The 19,889-nt window shown below is 35.4% G+C and overlaps 1 pseudogene; it reads right to left on the bottom strand.

Annotated features, from left to right (window-relative positions):
* Positions 1–361: 361 nt before the first annotated feature.
* On the bottom strand, positions 362–1,456 carry LOC148945794 (eukaryotic translation initiation factor 2 subunit 1 pseudogene; annotated as a pseudogene).
* Between the last annotated feature and the right edge of the window lie 18,433 nt (positions 1,457–19,889).

Below are 19,889 nucleotides of genomic sequence, written 5' to 3'. Positions count from 1 at the left end.
TCTAAATTTGGCAGCTGTGCAATATTTGGCAACTATGTAACTTCACTTAACAGTGATGGCAACAAAGATGGCGCTATATGAAAATAGCAGAATAGATGGCGTGCCAGTCTATATAAGAAAAAAAGAAGATGGTGCTGGTGAGAATACCCAGAGAGAAATACCTATACCGGAATTTTAGAAGGTACCTCAAATACTACTCAACTAAAAATCTAGAATTAAAGTGTAGAAATCAATATGGAAATAACCTCAAGGTAATGCAGAATCTTTATCCCATTAAGGGCAAAGATGCAAACTCAGCTACAATAACTCTGTACATAACATAGATGGCATCGCAATCTCTTTTTTTTTCCATGTCACAATCCTAGTTTTTAAAAATGGAAAAAACAAGAAAGTATTAAAACATATAACATTCTATTCCTCTTCTTCCGATTCTTCTTTGACTCCGTTTTCTTTCTTTTCGTCATCTTCTTCGTCACTGCCCTCTTCGGATTCTTTTTCTTCACTATCATCACCAGCAACTTGTCGACTTTCCTGCTCAGCCAATTCCATCTGTCGAGCGTGTTCGGCTTCGTCTTCTTTTGTGACGACTTTTGGAGCTGACTTAATCCTAAAAGTCCCTCCTTCCTTTTCCGCTTCTTCTTCAATGGCTTTTAGCGCCAATGTCAATGCCTTCATGCCATCTTCTTTCTCTTGTGTATGAGTATTAATTACAAAAATGGGGGATGCTACTAAATTGATTTTTATAGGTATTTCTTCGGTTGAGACGGACATTCCAGCTCTTAGGGCCCTCTTTACTGCATTAATTCCTTCATATCCATAACATGAGCATTCAACATAGGCTCTTATTTTCACTGCTTGTGGCGTTAACTTCTGCTTAATTTGATTCAAAAGCGTCTCCTTCGTCTTTTCATCTAGTCCGCATTCGTCTAGTAGTGATGGATGCTTGACTGCTTGTTTAAAGGCTTTATACGCAGCTGATTGTCTTTTCGCCTTTTTATCAAATAACCACGCAGTTTTCTGATACAGCTCTTCAAGCTGCTCGTTTGTTTGGTAGTCCAACATAAAGGCAACATGTCTCAAAATTGAGTTTACTGCTTTGGCTTTTCTAAATTTCTCCATACATTTGTCAATGTCTTCTGCAGAAACTCTTCTTTTTGACAAATCGATATAGCCTTTGTCTTTATCTACCCTAATAACAACCACTGGTTCTGTTTTCCCAATCCTAATCAATTTGTTAATAGATCTTATTCTCCGCCTCGACAATTCTGATAATAAAATCACTCCTTCTATATCATCATATTCTAATAGGTTTACATAGGCACCCATATCAGCTATTGACCTGACTTTTACCATCACTACATCCTCTGTCTCGGGGAATTTCTCTGCATAATATTGACATGATAAAGGCATCTGTACCCGCTAAAATCCCACAGATATCCTTTAAAGGAATTAAGAGTAGTTTGAGCTAAATTCAGATTAATTTATGATTTTAGCTAAATCCAAGAATTAATTCTTGGATTTAATACTAGATCCTAGAATCAATACTAGATTATTTTGCATTTTTATTTTGAAAAGAAGTCAACTATTTTTCATAGAACTGTTAATTTGCTCTGATTGAACATTTAATGTTACTGACGTAATATGCTCTGAATTAGTTCCTATTAATGACGTAATTCCTATACAGCATATCTGTCCAATCATTTGTTATTACTAATATTTTTATATCTCATTTTCTTTTTAACTAAATTAAGGATCATTAAACCAATAATGCTCGTCCTTACTGCTAAAGATAAAAGCTCTAGGTGTCTGAGGAGCAGCTTTTCAACGTTAGACCCTTCAACATTATATGTGTTCCCTGTGGAGCCCTTAATTTAACAGTAAAAAGAGTAGCAAACAAAGATGATTCATTTGCCGGTTGACGCCTACAGCAAGGATTAATATATATAAGCTGCCACATGCTGAGTGCTTTTGTCTTTTTTCTTAAAACTGGCATGTTGACATTTCTGGCCACAAAAATGACCTAAAAACATCACTACTTTAAGGAAGAATTTGTATTTTCCTTGAGTGGTTGTATCGAACCTATAGCAACACCATGACATTAAGATAAGGCTCACATTGCCTGTAATTAGAAGAAAAGCGACAATGACAATCTATATATACAAGTCAACTGCTTAACCATCCCAGGGGCCGGTCTTGAATTTTCATTAAAATTTGTACATTGATATTTTTGGCTATAAAAACGATCTAAATAGGCCAACTTAAAGGAAGGATTGGTATTTTTCCCATTCAGGCTGTATCGAACATATGGTGACGCCATGACATCAAAAAGAGGCTCACATTGTCTGCGGTTAGAAGACAAGCGACAATGAGAATCCATATATAGCTGAGGAAGAGGCATAGCTGGCAGAAACCATTATCAGAATGGACAAAACTTGTAAATGGATAAATGAAGCAAAGATAGGGTTTGCTATTTTTTAAATGGTACATATTTTGCACTATTTTGAACATTGCACATTTGCAAAAAACTTTCAAATGGATACCTGAAGCTAAGATAGAGTTTGCTAGTTTTTTTCACGTTCCACATTTTCTTATTGCACAAAACTTGCAAAAGGATACCTGAAGCTAAGATAGGGTTTGCTATTTTGCAAATAGTACAAATTTTGCATTTTTGTGTACATTGCACATCCACTTATTCCACAAACCTTGTAAATGAATACCTGAGGCTAACATAGGATTTCCTCGTTTGCAAATGGTGCACATTTTGCAGTATTTGCACATTGTACATTTGCTGATTGCAAAAAACTTGTAAATGGATCGGGGTTGCCACTTGTAGCACAAAAGTGCTATTTTACCACTCACTACTTCATCATGTGTAGCACTGTAACACGTGCTACGTTGAATAACCAAATAGTAGCACTTTCGTGCTACAATTTTTTTCTTTGTGTCTTGGACGTAATATTGAAGATTTTGAAAAAAGGGAAAGGAATTAACAAAAAGTGCGGAGAGCTTTTTCCCGTATTTGTTTCGAAAGATTGGCGTTAAATTTGAAATAACCAGCCATAAAAGGACAAAGAAACTAATCTTATACTAATCCAAGTACACTTACGAGGCCCATGCACGTGTCGCGGCGCAGACTGCGATATATCCTTTGACTGTAGCACCAAAAATCGTTGTGTAGCACGCAAATTTGGGCAATTTTAGCACTTTAGGAACTGACTGTGGTGGCAATCCTGAAATGGATACCTGAAGCTAAGATGGGTTTTGCTATTTTTATATTGGCGCACATTTATATCCAACGTGCAAAATGTGCACCATTTGTAAAATAGGAAACCCTGTTTTAGCTTAGGATATCCATTCACAAATTCTGGGCAATGTGCAAATGTGCAGTATGCAAAATATGCACTATTTTCAAAATAGCGAACCCTGTTTCAGCTTTAGGTATCCATTTACAAGATTTACACCAAAATTGGCTGTAATAGTCTCATAAAAAAGGTCGTAGTTTCAAAAAAGGTCTCACACCTTGTGCTAGTTCCAGTTTTCTAGTTCAGTTAACTCCATTTTATGTATATAGTATGGGATTTCCTATTCGTCCCAGCAAAATGGAAGTCCATGTGAGAGGATACTCACTCTCTTTGAAAAGGTGTAGAGGTCCCAGCAAATAGTATGGGAATTCCTATACGTCCCAGCAAGATGGAAGACCATGTGAGAGGATACTCACTCTCTTTGAAAAGGTGTATACGTCCCAGCAAATAGCATGGGAAGGAACATAGTGTCCCCAAATAGCATGAGAAGGAACATAGTGTCTCCAAATAGTAAGGGAAGGAACATAGTGTCCCCAAATAGCATGGGAAGGAACATAGTGTCCCCAAATAGCATGGGAAGGAACCTAGTGTCCCCAAATAACATGGGAAAGAACATAGTGTCCCCAAATTCCATTGGAAGGAACATAGTGTCCCCAAAAAGGTACTTAGTACTCTACTCACACTTGCCAAGGCATACAACCCTGCTGCTACTTCAGACCTGAAGGCTCCCAAGATCATCGGTTTGTCTGTCCTTAAAGTGAGTGCTTTGACGTCTGACCTGAAATGAAGCTAACTGTTGCAGACTGCTGTGTCAATAAGCCAACAGAAAATTTTCATATACTATTTTCGTGTCCGAAGATGAGTTCGGCACATATTTTACAGCATTTCTGCTAGATATACGCCACCCATATGACGGCTGTACTCATAGACAATGGCTGTCCTTGAAACGTGAACCCTAGATTTATCCTTAACGTTCCAGTGCCTGCACGTTTCCTGTGGCGTTATTCTTGCATGCGTCGAAGCCAAGCAAACCGCGTTGTTATCTAACCATTTCACTACAAAAACACTATATTGAATGTCAGTCCTGTAATCGGAAGTTTTTCTCTTGTTTTTTCATTTCACTATCTGTGAGGAGCGGGCAGCCCTTCAGTCGTGCTTTGTTCAACGTACCAATACAAGAGAATTCTTTATTTTTGAGCAAACTTATTTTTTTCAAGCTCGGAAACCAGTTGTCAAAGTAAATCTTGTAGTTCATATTCTCTGGTAAGGTACTCACCAGATGTAAAAATATGTTGACTCCAACTCCATGATCTGGCTCTATGTAATCTTCAACAAGAGTGCCCTTACCTAGATAAACTTCAAAATCATGTACAAAACCTGCAACACCAGATCTTGTGAATACTTTTATTCCCAACTTCGTCGGTTTTTGTCGTAGATAGTGTCTCAAGTTGCTTCGTCCTTTGAAAGGAACCATTTTCTCGTCCTTTGAATGGTGCTCTTCGGGGCTTACTTAGAACGGATATGACCCAAGACGGGTTGAATCTTGTATAGCTTGTCAAATCCTTGTTCTCCAGGTTTCTTAGGTTTTTCGTTGTCGTTGAAATGAAAAAAAAAACATTTGATCTTATCAAATCTTTGTCGGCCCATCTTGTCGGCAATTGCAGGGTATCTGGAAGCTGCTTCCCAATGCATTCGATAATAGGAAACTTTTATTATCCCCAATATTAGAATAATGTTCATGAAATTCTTTAGCTCTTCGACAGTGAGGTAGAGGTTGCATCCCTCAGTTTGAAGTGGAAAGACGTTACTTTGTTCTACTATCAGCTCAAGAATTTCATTGTCAAAAAATTTCTGGAAGTATTTCAGTGGAGTCTCCAATGTTTGGAACTTGGTGAGGATTACCTTTCCAAGACAGATCAACTTTTTCTATCTCTAATTTTCTCCAGCAGAATTTTTCTTGGACTTTCGATTTTCTTCTTTGATTTTTAAGTACTTGCTGCTACCAGTTGCTGTTGCTGACTAGAGGATGGAGTTTCCCCGGAGTCATTGTCGGTGGGATCACTGCTAGCCTTAATGTCATACTTTTCCAAAAAGAAGGGACGATTGTACAGTAGAGGCAACAAGTCTTGATCAAAATCACTGATAAGATCTTATAGAGACAGGAAGTCTGGATCATTTCCATCATCATCATTCGACAATTCCGACATCATTTCTCCTGGAATATCAAAATATACTTGGCTTCCTCTTCTGTGTCAATTTGGCAATTTTGAGCTCGTTTTCTTACTCTGTCGCAAAATTCCACCATCTGTAAAGAAAACAAAATTAAACATACGACAAACCCTGCCTACTTAATGATCCGTTATCCCTGAGGGATGGTGTGAGCTATCATGTAGGAAGTATCCCTACTACATAATCGCTGATATTAAATTATACTATTTTCTTCATCCTTTTTATTTGTCTTGTTTAATTGTTCGTTACACGATTTTGAGCCACGATCGTTCGATGTCGTATTTTTACAACACAAGGAAATATATCTTGCTACTGATCCAAATTCTTGCATACATCATGAATTTCATCTACAGTAGTTAAAAATTGTATATATTTTATACACATAGGATATGCAAAGGATGTCCCACCTTATCGTTTAATTTCCAGTTTTTAGCTTAGAAAACACCTACCTTTTCATTTGTTTTTTCTTATCCCTTGGTTTAGTGACTCACTGCTTAGGCCGAATGTCACGTAGCAGCTCCCCGGTGCCATCAATCAACTGCCATCTTTCTGCACCATCATCAGAGATTCTGCTATTAGCAATATCTTTTACAGCAAGATGTCAGTCTAAGCTCGAGTAGCACAATTTTCTTTTTCTAAAACAATTGCCTCTATAAGGTTAAATTTGTCTTAGACTTTGATTAAGATATTGTAAGGTTGCCCCTACTAACAGGGCTAATATATTTGGTAGCGTGATACAAACTGAGGCGTTGGGTAAGGAATCGGTACTCAGAATTCAGTGACAACTGATTTTATTTATAAAATAAGATAAAATGAAAATTATTCTAATTCTATCTATGTTGACTATTTCCAAACCTCTTCTAAGGTCAAATAATCTACTTGTTCAAATCCACCAATGTATACCGAAAAGAAAAAGGTTAAGTTAATCCTAAGCTAACGAATGTTTCAACTTAAAGGGGTTACACTTAAACAGCTAGTCAAGGCTTGAGTTCTGGGTTATAAAAATCCTTTAGTTCAAGCAATTTTTGAGCTAAGCTAAGAATAACCCTACTTGCTTTTATTAAGCTTTTATTTTTATTAACTCTACTTGCTACTATTAACGGTTAAGCTGGTAATATTGTTCCCCCTTTTTCCCCTAACCTGCTTGTCTAAACATTGAGTTCACCTTGGTAAAAACATACAGTACGTGGTAAATGAGATGAAGAATGATGTAAAGGAAAACGGTTCTCCTCTTCATATAACCTTCGGAAGATTGCACAAAGGGGGAGGGGGTTTATTAATTTTATTGTCGGATAATTCATATTTTCGGATATAAGGTCTTGATAACGTCAAGCTAAGCCTCAAGGGACTCTAGGGTGAAAGGGGAAGCACAAATGGCTCTTCTAGCTTTCTCTTTTTGGTTAAGATTTCCTCCCCTCTTTAAACCCTCAGTTATTCGTAGCTTAAATTTCTGGAAAGAAATTTAATTTGGCTTATTCTAACCTTAAAAATTGCTGTTTTGTCCAAATGGCTCAAGCCTCGTCTAAGTGGGAATACTAAATGAAACTATAAGTCCCAAAATCATCAATTTCTCTTATATACTTATTAAAATTATTTCCAAGTGACAGAAAGTCTTTTAGAGGTTTTTTCTCTTATTTTAACCTTTATCTTCAATTTTTTATCCCCAAGGAGAATTTCAGACAGACAGTGGTAGCTTATCGTTATTATAAAGTAAACACTTACTCTTTGTTCGATTTCTAAAAAAAGACTACCTTGTTTTCGTTCCTGAATCCCTATTTTAAGTTCATTCTATTTTGTTCTTCTTTCCTGTCATTGGTCAGAGACCAGTTTGATGTCATCCAAATAATAGTTCTTTTTTTTCAAAAAGTTAGTATCCGCTTTCTCTATTAAAACCCTGTTTTTTGGTCATGTTATTCAAATCGCGTAATATCTCTTGTCATTGACCCCTCGAGTTTGAAGCGGCAGTCCGCTATTTGTATTTGCATTTTATGGTCCTTGTTGGATCAAGGTTACGTTTATTTAAAATCTAGCTAATGTTGTTTGTTTCCCTACACAAAGAAAATTAATAGTTCGTTACCCTTATCATTACTCAAAAGTCATACTTTGCTATCTTTACAATTTAGTCAGGTTATGAAGGCTTTCCCACATTTTTACAACCTCCCACACTTAAAATTCTTAGTACAGTTATTTTTCTTATGAAACTATAACTTGCTAAGAATCAATTTAGTTCAATCTCTTCCTGTTCTACATTTACGTGGAATCCTTGAGACTTTTGTTTCCTATAGTCAAACCATAGTTTTCTCAATGTTTTAAATATAATTCCAATAGACACTAATCCTAATAAGGATAGAAATAGATTAAGGGTATTGAAAAAAAAATTCCTATAGCTAGCCGTTTTCCATCCTTTTTAGTTCTTTAAGGAAATGTGCATTTTTCTTAGCTGAGCTATGCCAATCTGGGTCGTGGAGTTGTTCTGGAAATATATAGAGATTAACTATTCAAATTCTTTGTGCCATTTGTGTTTTATACCAGCTATGGAGAGGTTTCCTTCTAGGCTAATTATCGATATATTTAAAGGTGCCATTTCCTTTGTGATCTGTACCCTGTACATACTGTTTATCTTTAACATTTCTACAGTTAGAGAACATTCTTCTGGCAATTTCACTATTGATCTGCCTTTTATATATGTGAATTTACTGTTTTTCTCTGTTTTACATTCGAAATGTATTCTTATTTCTTCTTTGAAAGGAGATGTGATTATATACTTTTCCCTTCCAATTCTTTCGATGAAGATTTTATTTTCCTTTGTAATTTTGGTTAGACATTCTTTATTAATTATTGCATTATTTTCCATATAGTTTGCTAAACTGCAGGAGTTCATTTGTGTGCTTCTAATAATAAATTGGTGGTTGCACAAAAGTGGTATACTCTTTAAATTACATCTATTTTCTATATTGTCATCTTCTAAAAAATATCTCGTTTGATCTTTACTTAACCCAAAAAATTTGAACTCATTTTCTATTTGAAAGAAATACGAAGTGTTTGACACTGGGAAGTGAATGTTGAACATTTCGAAAATCCTGAACCCATTTTGTTTATTTGATATAGAAGAATCACAAATAACCAACAATTTCAATTGTTGTGTCGCCATATTGCAGCTAGTCGATTTATAAAGTTCCAGTAAGCCGTAACGTCTGTAATTTACCGATATTCTATAACCTATTAGTAGTGAATTTTCAATTTCAAAAATTGTCCTAAGCATGTCTGCCGGATCTGTGACAATGAATGGGAAACTTTTATTTTCTGCTTGAAGAATAGAAAGGATTACTGCTTCTATTTTCTTTACTAGCTTTATTATTTGGATTCAACTTTTCGTCATTTCCCTGTTTATCTTTTTCATTTGTCTTATATATACTAACCGTCGTTTATAATTTTTCAACTGGTGTAACAAAACGACCTTTTTATATAATTTCGATAACACTAGATAGGGTATCCTATAAGAATAATTTTCTGATGAACTTTATTGAATGACTCTTTTTTTTTCTTTTTTTTTATACATATTTGTCGGCTGACATACCTCTTGAACGAGATTAGTTATTCATTCATATTCAGAACAAAACTCTTCTCAATTATCCGTGCTAGTGACTCCTGTTTCATAGCCCTAGTCTTTCCGTGTTAGTGACCTTCATAGTCCTAGTCTTGTCCGTGATAGTTACTCCTGTTTCATTGTCCTAGTCTTTTCCGTGCTAGTGATCTTCATAGTCATAGTCTTGTCCGTGATAGTGACTCCTGTTTCTTAGTCCTAGTCTTTTTGTGCTAGTGACCTTCATTGTCCTAGTCTTGTTCGTGTTAGTGACTCTTGGTCACACTAAATCTACTACTAACGGTTAACCCATATCTGCAAAACTACGGAATCTGGGCCTGTGCCTACCGGTGGTTCCCTAACCATTGCTCGGAGGCCGCAGTACCTTCGGCAATATTGCTTTAAAATTTTTCTTGGGGTTGGTGTATAGGTGTTGGAGCTAAATAATATTTTGCTTTGTGGCCTGTTTCACCACAGCGGATACACTTTGGAGGTTTTTCACATTCCGATTGTCTATGTGGACCCTCGCAAGTCCAGCATTTTATGCAAGCATTTTTTTTTACTAAATTTATACCTTGAATAATTATCCCTAGTTGGTCTTGACATATTTTCTTTCCACAGCTCAAACATTTCCTTAGGTTGTTTTTACAATTTCTTATGTATTGAAAGTCTAATCTGGAGTTATCTCTTTGTCCTCCAGGGGAACTTTTGTCTCCTGAGTCAACCACCGTTGCTCCCAAATACATGTCTGAGGAGTCCCTATACATTAAATCAATCAATTCAAATCTCTTTGTCAGCGCTAATAATTCATCTTTCCCTAAACTCCTTTGTATTTGTTTAAGGGTGGTAATCCATAAATGGATTTCATTGGGATATGCCAGTAATGAGATGGGATGCGCTTGTTCCAAAAATAGGTTTTGAAGCCTACTTGTGACCATGGCATCTCTATATTTCCCTTCTAGAGTGTTTATTCTAGACTGTGCGTCTTGTAGTGCAATTTCTAACTCTTTGATTTTGTTTTCATTGGAACTCATGATTGTTCTTCCTTATAAGTTCTTAATGTGGAAACGTTTTGAACCTTTAAATTGTTTTAAACTACAAAATGAGTTAGTTTATAAACTGCGAAAGAATTAGCTCAATATCTCGATTTGAATTAACCCTCAAGGTTAATATTATAATTACACACACTTGAGGATAATTAACCAATGGCCCTATTTAGGCAAATCACAGACGCGGACACTAAAACTTGTAGCAAAGAGAAAGAGAAGGAGAAGAGAGAAAGAATCTTAGGAAGATAAAAGATAAAAGTCTGTCTGAGCTTCCCCCTTAGGTTAAAATTTCCTTTAATGAACACTTTTTCAAACTTTTCTGTCTTGGATAGGTTTCGAAAACTGAACACACACCTTCTTGTGAGGAACAGAGGACTAAATTTTACAAAATTTTATGAATTTAATCAATCCTCCCCCACTTAAACGAAAGTTGTACCGAACTTGAGTACCGCTGCGACCAGTTGTAAGGTTGCCCCTACTAACAGGGCTAATAAATTTGGTAGCGTGATACAAACTGAGGCGTTGGGTAAGGAATCGGTACTCAGAATTCAGTGACAACTGATTTTATTTATAAAATAAGATAAAATGAAAAATATTCTAATTCTATCTATTTTGACTATTTCAAAACCTCTTCTAAGGTCAAATGATCTAGTTGTTCAAATCCACCAATGTATACCGAAAAGAAAAGATTAAGTTAATCCTAAGCTAACGAATGTTTCAACTTAAAGGGGTTACACTTGAACAGCTAGTCAAGGCTTGAGTTCTGGGTTATAAGAATCCTTTAGTTTAAGCTATTTTTGAGCTAAGCTATGAATAACCGTACTTGCTTTTAATTCCAATTTTCATTAACCCAAACCAAGAGATTCCTTTATTATTTCTTGATAGCATTGCGTATTCCTTTGACCTTTATTAAGCTTTAATTTTAGCTGGGAATTTTAATTGAAAATATCTGGACATAACGGTTTAGAAATTCTTAATCTGGTAATATTGTTTCCCCTTTTTTCCCTAACCTGCTTGTATAAACATTGAGGTTACCTTTGTATAAACATGCAGTCCGGGGTAAACGAGATGAAGAATGATTAAAAGGGGAACTGCGTTCCTCTTCGTATAAACGTCTGAAGATTGCACAAAGGGGAGGGGGGGGTAAGTAATGTTATTATCCGATAATTCTAATTTTTGGATATAAGGTCTTTATAAATTCAAGCTAAGCCTCACGAGACTCTAGGCTGAAAGGGGAAGCACAAATGGCTCTCCTAGCTTTCTCTTCTTGGTTAAGATTTCCTTCCCTCTTTAAACCCTCAGTTATTCGTAGCTTAAATTTCTGGGAAGAAATTTAATTTGGCTTATTCTAACCTTAAAAATTGCTGTTTTGTCCAAATGGCTCAAGCCTCGTCTAAGTGGGAATACTAAATGAAACTATAAGTCCCAAAATCATCAATTTCTCTTATATACTTATTAAAATTATTTCCAAGTGACAGAAAGCCTTTTAGAGGTTTTTTTTTCTTATTTTAACCTTTATCTTCAATCTTTTATCCCCAAGGAGAATTTCAGACAGACAGTGGTAGCTTACGTTATTATAAAGTAAACACTTACTCTTTGTTCGATTTCCAAAAAAAGACTACCTTGTTTTCGTTCCTGAATCCCTATTTTAAGTTCTCTCTATTTTGTTCTTCTTTCCTCTCATTAGTCAGAGACCAGTTTGATGTAATCCTAATAATAGTTCTTCGTTCAAAAAGTTAGTATTCGCTTTCTCTATTAAAACCCTTTTTTTGGTCATTTGATTCAAATCGCGTAATATCTCATGTCGTTGACCCCTCGAGTTTGAAGCGGCAGTCCGCTATTTGTATTTGCATTTTATATTCCTTGTTGGATCAAGGGTACGTTTATTTAAAATCTAGCTAATGTTGTTTGTTTCCCTACACAAAGAAAATTAATACATCGTTACCCTTATCATTTCTCAAAAGTCAGACTTTGTTATCTTTTCAATTTAGTCAGGTTATGATGGCTTTACCACATTTTTACAATGCTTAGTTCGTTGGTACGACAGCAAATGTTAAAAAGGTAAAACTTTTTGTATAAAAAGCTACACTTTATTCTAGCATGGTCAGCAAATTCTAAGCAAGGGTTTGAATTCAGAAGTAGAAAAGCAATTAAAATAAGAAGGCTGTTTCACAGCAAAGCGAAAAATAACAGTATTGCCTATGAAATATAATCTTTCTGTAAATAATTTTTTTTTCTAATTTTTCCACGGGATTTGAATTTAGGACGTTCAAGCCCATTGACCAGTGACGTGCATCATTTTCTCAAGAGGCAGGGGGGGGGGGTATTTTTTCTATTTCATAATTTCAAAAAGTACCTGGATTCAGGAAAATTTAACACTTGAGAGGGGGCTGAAGCCCCTAGAATAATACTAAGTTAAAATAACGGAGGATCTACAAATTACTTTCGTCCCTCATTATGGATATATTTTATTTTAGAGTTTAGCAAAGGCCTAATGCCTATTTTTATCAATTAAACAGTATTAAGTCTTTTTTATAATAATCAATAAATAATTCAAGGGAATTTATATTGAAATAGCTAACCTGTCAAATAGCCTGTAAAGAAAAAATTATCCAGTTATAAATAAATTTTTTGACAAATGTTTATGGGTAAATCACACAGGTTGAAGCTATATTCAAAAGGAAGGTCATCTTATCGAGTTTGGCAGTGAACCAGTTGAACTGAAAAATATCCTTTAAAAAGAGGCCATTACTAAGCTCCTAGGAGAGGAAATCTCGCGAAAATCTACGGTCCGATTTTTATCCTTCAAAGATGGGATGGAATGCCATTCTAACTCAAGATTTCCTACGATCCCAACTGTTACCAAGTCCCCCAGAAATTTGAAAGAATCACCAGCACTTGAAGCGATGATAGATGCCCCTAGCCATAGCAAAAAAAAAAAAAATCTGACCAACACAGTAACACAAAAATTGACGACGCCTCACGAAGTCTTTTCAGGCGAGGAGGATGTTCAAAGCAAATCCCAAGCGAGAAGATACCCAACAAGAATTCCTGATGACTATTTATATATGACTTTTAGTTTTTAACTATTTTATCCCTTTCTAATAACATTGATTTTAATTATTCCGATATAGAGAGTAACCAGCACGCCAGCCCTATAAGCAGCCCCAAATCTCCGATGGTACCTTAACTCATGCTAATTGTAAATAAAAAAAGCTTAGGAATTAACTTCAAATCTCAGTTTCGTAATTTAGTTTCTGGATTGATTCAGAGTTTTGTATACTCATAGGGACATTGATGATATATAAGGGTTAAATTTATAAAAATTGAAAAACAAATTTAGCCATGAAACACTCATGTAATCACTTGTATCTTAGGTCGATTCAGAGTTTTTTATGATCTTAACGGTATTCACGAAAGTTAAGATTAATTTCATGACTATTAGGAATTTTATGACTATTATTTCATGACTAGTAAAGTGTAAAAATTAAAAAAAAATTGGTCACCTCTAAATACTGAAAACATTTGGTACTTTTGTCTTATAGCCACCACACTCAAGATCTTGTATCGCAAACATAAGACAATAATCGGTTTTCATGGTCTTTATACCAGACAATGTTAGCTTCGGCTAGTTGGGAAAGTACATTGTAGCTATATTTTAATTAAATATTTAGTTGGTATTTTGGTTAGGTTAGGTTAGTTTAGGTTACGTATTTAATATAATGCGGCGTGGGAGGTCCCCCTTCCATGATTCTTTGTGGTAATTTTCATAATTTTGTTGATAAAATGTTATATTTTCATCATATTTTGTTTATTCCATTAGCATTAACCAAACTTCACTTCTCGACAGAACTTGAGTGTGGTGGCTATAAGACACAAGTACCAAAAATTATCACGAAACGTTTAAATTTAAGTTTTTTTTTCGCTTGCTTATTAAAATTTTAAAACCAACCTCATCTTCTTTTTTTAATAATCTTTGTTGTTTGTGTTACGGACTTAGTTAATTTGACGCCTGAACAATCTATAGTAGAAAATAAATTGGGAGCAATTCCGAGGTTCAGTTTTGTCCTATTTGTACTGTTGTCCTCTTATTCCAAAAGACGTATCTAAAAGATGTTTTGAGTTTTTCCATCTCAGAGCCTCGAAGGAACTGACGGAACTTTTAGATATCAGAAAGATATAAAACCAAGACATATCCTAGTAGATTGATCAATCAAAATAAGCCCCAAAATTTTAAGTTTTTTTTAGATACACCCAGAGCCTTAAACTATTTGCAAAACTAGCAACGGTAGGTTGCCGAGGAATGACTGGTTTTAAGTTTTTGGGTGAAAAGTCCCCATTAAAACTGTCAAGACGCCTATAAACAAATGACCAAATTTATTTATTTAGCCAAAAATGACCTTGCAAAGAGCATTAATACAGTTTAAAACATGTGACAAATACAAGAATAGGGGCAGAAGAGAAACATCAGTGTTGAGTGAAACAGAACTAGGAAAATCAACTTTGAGAAAATAGCTACAGGCTTCCCAACTGCTGCAGCCTTAACCTTAAAAAAATATAAATTGATAAAGCTGTTGCAGCCTTAAAAAATATAAATGTTTTTACTTTTATAACTTTAAAAAATCGAATAATATTAACATTTTGATTAATAAATTTAAGTATATGCATATTAAACTGACAATACGCATTCATTGGTATTTTTTTCAGTAAAGTGCAAATTATGTCCTGGTCTTGGGAAGGCATAAGGGTTTTGAGCCCTACTCATTTTAATTTCTGCTCTTTTTTAGTTTGACTCGGTTATTTATTGTAATTTCTGTTCGTTTTTGGTTTCATTTATTTATCGATGCTGATTTGGGGTAATTTCACGTTTGGTAGATTATTTGATTTGATTTTTGCTTACTTTTGGATTAATGGAGTTCTTTACTTTTTTTTGAAATATTTATTATTTGGAAAACATTTTTTAAATTAATTTCTGTTTGTTTTATATGGATATAGTCTTTTCAGGGAAATAGAAAATAATAGTTTAAATCTTTTCAATTTTTGTTAAGACTTTATAGTTGGGCCTGCTATTTGTATGCTGGAGAAAAATTTTCAGCAATTTTTAACAACATACATCCTATTAAAAATCTGGACACAAATAGTGGTGCTTAGTTTAGTTTTATACCTCCTCTTATTGACCTGAAATAGAAAACTTGATACCATTCGCAAAAAAATCTGTTTATTTTCTTTGTTAGCTTGGATACACTTACGCTATTTTGATTTGGTTAAATATTAAGAGCAGAAGTAGCCCCGACAGTTTGAACATAATAGCCTCAGTCGTTTTTGGGATCCTGCTGAGATGCCTTATTGGGAATTAGCATTAACACAGTGCATTTGGATTTAATCTTAAGGCAACATTTAGTTTTTAAACATAATGGGTAGATTGGAGGCTGGGTGTGGGAGGGAGACTAGTTGCCTTCCAAACACTTTTGACTATTAAAAAGGGAATTAGCCCTTTCTATTTTCAATTGAATTAGTCATTTTTGAAGTTTCTACGACAGCTCTTTCGATACGAAGTGCCCGGGTCTTAAAAAAAAAAAAAAAAAAATAATAATACATTGTACCCACATCACCTCGATCTTTACTATAAAAATGTCAAGCCTTCCAATCACTTTCTACTACTAAAAATGTACTAGCCCTTTCAAATTACAATTGAATGAGCCCTTTTCGAGTTTCTACGACAACACTTTCTATAAACACCTTATATGCCCCAGGACATAAATTACAAAGCTTGCCCTGAGAGCTGAGATGGGCTGTCATCCTCAAAGATCTAATTTCCACAAATTTTAACTACATTAAACAAAATGGGTATCTCAAAATTATGATTGGATGTGTATGGAGAAATGGTGGACGTGAGAGGGGCGTTAGTTGCTGTCCAATCTTTTTACTATTAAAAAAGGCACTAGACCTTTCAATTTCCAATCGAATGAGCCGTTTTTGAAGTTTCTACGACAAGGCTTTCCATAAAAACCTTATATACTCCCAGGGCATAACTTACAACCTTTGCCCTGAAGTCTGGGGGGGGGGGGGGAGTTGTCATCCTCAAGGACCTAATTTTCCAGAAATTTCAACTACGTTGAAGAAAATTGCTATCTCAAAATTTTTATTGGATGTGTTTGGGGAAATGGTTGGCGTGAGAGAGAGGTTAGTTGCCCTCCAATCACTTCCGACTATTTAAAAGGGCACTAGCCCTTTCAATTTCCATTCGAATGAGCCCTTTTTGAAGTTTCTACCACCACGCTTTCTATATAAAACCTTATATGTCCCAGGGCATAACTTACAACCCTTACCCTGAAGGCTCTGAGGAAGTTGTCATCCTCAAAGACATAATTTCCGGACCTTTCAACTACTTTGAACAAAATGGGTGTCTCAAAATTTTGATAGGGCGTTATTTGGGAAATGGTAGGCGTGACAGGGGTTTTACTTGCCCTCCAATTACTTTTGACTATTAAAAAGAGCACTAGCCGTTTCAATTTCCAATCGATTGATTCCTTTTTGAAGTTTATACTACAACACTCCCTATAAAAAAAAACTTTGTAGGCCCCCAGAGCATAACTTACAACCCTTGCCCTGAGGGCTGTGGGGGGAGTGTCAACCTCAAAAACATAATTCCCGGACTTTTTAGCAGCGTCGAATAAAATGGCTATCTCAAAATTTTGATTGGATGTTTTTGGGGAAATGGTGGGTGTGAGAGAGGTGTTAGTTACCCTCCAATCACTTTCGACTATTAAAAAGGGCACAAGCCCTTCTAATTTCCTATCGATGAGCCCTTTTTGAAGTTTCTACGACAAAACTTTCAATAAAAACCTTATATGCCCCCAGTCTATAACCTACATCTCTTATCCTGAGGGCTGTGGAGGGAGTTTAATCCTCAAAGATATAATGTCCGGACCTTTCAACTATTTTGAAAAAAATTGCTATCTCAAAATTTTCATTGGATGTGTTTGGGGAAAAGGTGGGCCTGAGAGGGGGTTAATTGCCGTTCAATCACTTTAGACTATTAAAAAGGGCACTAGCCCTTTGAATTTCAAATCGAGTGAGTCTTTGTTGAAGTTTCTACGACAACACTTTCTATAAAAACCTTAAATGCCCCCAAAGCATAACTTACAACGCTTGCCCTGAGGACTGTGGGGGAATGTCCTCCTCAAAAACATAATTTCTATTTGGAAATCAACTACGCTGAAGAAAATGGCTATTCGAAAATTTAGATTGGATGTGTTTGGGGAAATAGTGGGCGTGGGAAGGGTGTTAGTCGCCTTCTAATCACTTTTTACTATTAAAAAGGACACTAGTCCCTCAAATTTTCAATCAAATGAGCGTTTTTCGAAGTTTCTACGTCAACTCCTTCGATACGAAGTTCCCTGGTCTAAAGGAAAAAAAAATCAATAGTAAATAATATGCTGTGCCAACATCATTCTTGAATTAGGCAGCGCGATTGCGCTGCCTATGATAGGATTAACAGAGACATGGTTTTCTGATAATGAAAACACTAGTGATTATTTACTCCTTGGTTACCAAATAATCCATATGCCCAAGAGATTGACTAAGTGTTCTGAGGGCATCTCATTTTAAATCTGTTCGAATGCAAATTTACCAGGCTATCGCAGGGTGAATTTATTTTCTCTTCACAAATAAATATCAGATGTATTTATTCAATAATTGTTAACATAGTTATCGGCCAAAATTCCTATATACTCTCCTTGTTTTATAAACTTCCTCCATTTCCGACCTCATGTTTTTGTAATCTGTTTGATGATTTCTCTAATTTTGCTAATCTACCCCATAAAAAGGCAATAGTTCTTGGGGACTTTAATTGTAACCTACTCAATGTTGGTAAAAATATTGAATATGACACTTTTGTTTAATCAGTGACCGCGAGTGGTCTTCTACCCAAAATTTTTTCCCCAGTAGAGTTGATCCTGTGAGATCAACTTCAAGATTAATTGACAACATTTTTGTATCTACTTCCTGGGAAATGACCTGTCCTCAAATATAATATGTTCAGATTTGTCAGACGAATTTTTTATTTACTTGTCACTACCTTCGCAACCACTAACTCTACGCTCTAGAATTAATATCCCAACACCTACTAGAAGTTATAGCTCTGCTAATAATCCATTTTACCGATTGCCTAAGAACCACTGACTGGTCCGTTAAATTGTCAAGAGGTAAATTCTGCCAAAAATGGTTTTGCGCAACGACCAAGTGAGATTATCCATTCAATTTTCCTATTTGTAAACCTAACCGGAAAACTATCGCTATATGCCCCTGGATGTCATATTGCCTCATTATCTCCTCATATTGTAAAATCAAATTGTATAAGTTAGCCTTTTAAGATCAGTATTGATATTGACCTATCAAATTATAAGAACTTATACACTAAACTCATCCGTGAAGCGATGAGAAATTATTATTATACAAAAATTCTCAATTGCAAAGGAAACCTGAAAAAGATTTGGTCCACCATTAATGATGTACTATCAAAAAAAAGAAAATTAGAGTCTATACCTATTCGCCTTAAAGACCCCGCTCCTCCTTCCGCTCCTCCTTACAGGCTGTACTACCTTGCTTCAATTCTAGATCCATGTTTCTCTGCCCAACTGATAGCAATGAGGTACTACAAATCATCGGTTCTCTTCCAATTAGTTTCACACCTGACTGTCTTGGATTCAGTAAGAAGCTCCTGAAGACCATATATCCTTTTGTTCATGAGCCTATCAAGCACATTTCTTTCTCATAATGGCTTTCTAAAAATTTTGTTCTGACGTAACTTACGTAATAAACTTCTATATTCGTATGTTTTTATTACGTATATTTGGGAGTTCACTCCCTAGTTAATACCTCGCTCTTCACGCTAAAGTTCGAATTTTGTTTGAATCATAAACTCCTGAATCACAAAGGCCGAGTGATTATAGAGCTCTTTGAAAGTACTAAAAAAAACTTTAGCGTAAAGAGCGAGGAATTGACTGGGGGGTGAACTCCCTTATATACGTAATAATTTGTGTTTGTTGTAAGTTTTAATGTTGCTCCTTAATTTTAGTTGAAAAAACTTGTTTTATTATTTATTTCCTATCGTTTTTTAAATAATGCTGGGAAGTCTGACGCCCCCATAATAGAAATGTCCCTTCCCTCATGACAATATCCTCTATGGAAAAATCGTCCCATTTAGCCCTCTTCTCCGACCCCCTTCCCCACCAGAAAAAAATCCCTCCTGAAAACGACTGCATACTTCCAAATAACAAATACTATATGTAAAAAATGGGCAAAGTTCATAACTTGCAGCCCCTTTCCCGGGGACCGTGGGAGAATTTTGATCGAATGACTTTGGGAAAAAATGAGGGTGGGAGGGGGCTTAGTTGCCCTCCAATTTTTTGGTCACTTTAAAAGGAACTAAATTTTTTTATTTCCGTTCGAATGAGCGCTCTCGCGATATTTCATGACCACTGGATCGATACGATCACCCCTGGTAAAAAAAAAAAAAAAAAAAAAACAAAACAATTCTTCTGGCAAAAAATGCAAAATTCCACATTTTTGCAGATAGGAGCTTAAAACCTCTAGAGTATAGTTCTCTGGTACGCTGAATATGGTGATTTGATTTTCATTACGATTATATCATTTTTAGGGGGTTTCCCCTTTTTTTGAAAATAAGGCAAAATTTTCAGGCTCGTAACTTTTGATGGGTAAAAT

This window comes from Artemia sp. Qi Xiang Cuo, chromosome 12 (genome assembly GCF_049724085.1).
Source record: "Artemia sp. Qi Xiang Cuo chromosome 12, ASM4972408v1, whole genome shotgun sequence".
Lineage (NCBI taxonomy): Eukaryota > Metazoa > Arthropoda > Branchiopoda > Anostraca > Artemiidae > Artemia > Artemia sp. Qi Xiang Cuo.
This window is presented reverse-complemented; position numbering and strand designations above follow the sequence as displayed.